Source organism: Nycticebus coucang, chromosome Y (genome assembly GCF_027406575.1).
Source record: "Nycticebus coucang isolate mNycCou1 chromosome Y, mNycCou1.pri, whole genome shotgun sequence".
NCBI classification, from domain to species: domain Eukaryota; kingdom Metazoa; phylum Chordata; class Mammalia; order Primates; family Lorisidae; genus Nycticebus; species Nycticebus coucang.
The window spans coordinates 29943927-29945390 of NC_069805.1; positions in this window are offsets into that span (position 1 = coordinate 29943927).

Below are 1464 nucleotides of genomic sequence, written 5' to 3' on the forward strand. Positions count from 1 at the left end.
AGGCTTGTCATGAACTCCTGAGCCTAAGTAATCCAGCTGCCTCAGCCTCCCAGAGTGCTAGGATCATAGGCAAGAGTCACTGCACAGGGGCCCATTTTGTTTCTGTTAATGAAGAAATCAAATATTGTATATTCTTTTTACCTTTTTTTTTTTATTAACTTAAGTATGCCACAGAAGTTTGAAAAGTGTGTCCTGCAATAAAAAAAAAAAGGTGAAAACACTGCTCTGCCATGATTGCTACAGCAGTCAATACCCTCAGGCAGTGGGGCCAGAACTTGGCTCCTGAGTATAGATATGTAGAGAAATATTCCACTACCCACAACTCTCTTTCAAACTCCTGTACTAAAAGTTCTACAATGTCTTTCTTTTTTCCATCAACATGCAACAGAAAGGATTGGTCTAAATTAGGTATTCCCAAAGCCAGAACCACAGGTCAAGGTCTCCTTTAGTCCCTGAAATGCTCTTTATAGTTTCCATCCACATATCAAAACTTTATTTTTAACTTATGTCTCCTTTGAAAGTTTTCCTATTTTGCCTAATCAAAGGATCCAAATTCTATGATATCAGGTATTCCCAGAAATTCTCTTACATCTTTTCTAGTAGTTAGGGTATTTAGGGAGCACAGGGTCTGAACTACCCTTGAGGACATTTATTGTTGTTCTGAAATAGTAAAAAATAAAACCAATTAGGTTACATCTAGCATACAGAACTGAGATATTTCCTTTGCAACCTTAAAGCTGTTCCTTCCCAGGAACTCCAGAGTCAGGTGGTATGTGTTCCCCGGTGTCTGGTACCAAGTATTAAGGAATGATAACTGGTATCAAGACAATGAAACAAATGAGCAGACCAAGAAGATACGGGTATGTAAAAGGCCAAAGTTTATTAAGGCATAATGCATTCCAGAAAAGGAACATATCTGCCTTCTCTAGTGGAAAAGACCCTGGGTTGAATAAGATTTTTCCCCTTTATGCTGATTTCTCAAGTCTATGTTAAGTGAGGGAGTGTAAAATAAACATGATTTTTTTTTTTTGAAAGGGGGAACATTTCTAGAATGGAGAGTCCTCCCATTTTCTATCCCTGTAAGGCAATTTCCAGAAGTTGTCACGGTAGTTGTAAAGTATCATAGAATTGGTGTGTGTAAGTTTTACTATGTTAATGAAGATGGGTCACTTGAAACTACTGTCACCTAACTTGTATGCATGCTCCAAAGACCCCTTTATGGCCTTGGCCATATGTTTGCATTGTAGTTTCTCTACCTTGGAAACTCATTTTTGTAGATCAAACATCGGCTCAACCTTTGGAAGCCTTCTTGAAATGATATGTTTTTCTTCTTGGAGGCCCCTTCTGGCCAATTTGTTTCTCCTACATACAAAGGTCTCCTAGTACCATGTGCTTCTGTCTCTTTGTGGCCTGCCTAATAGTATGAAAACAATTTAAAGACTTTGAAACATGATTAACATTTAT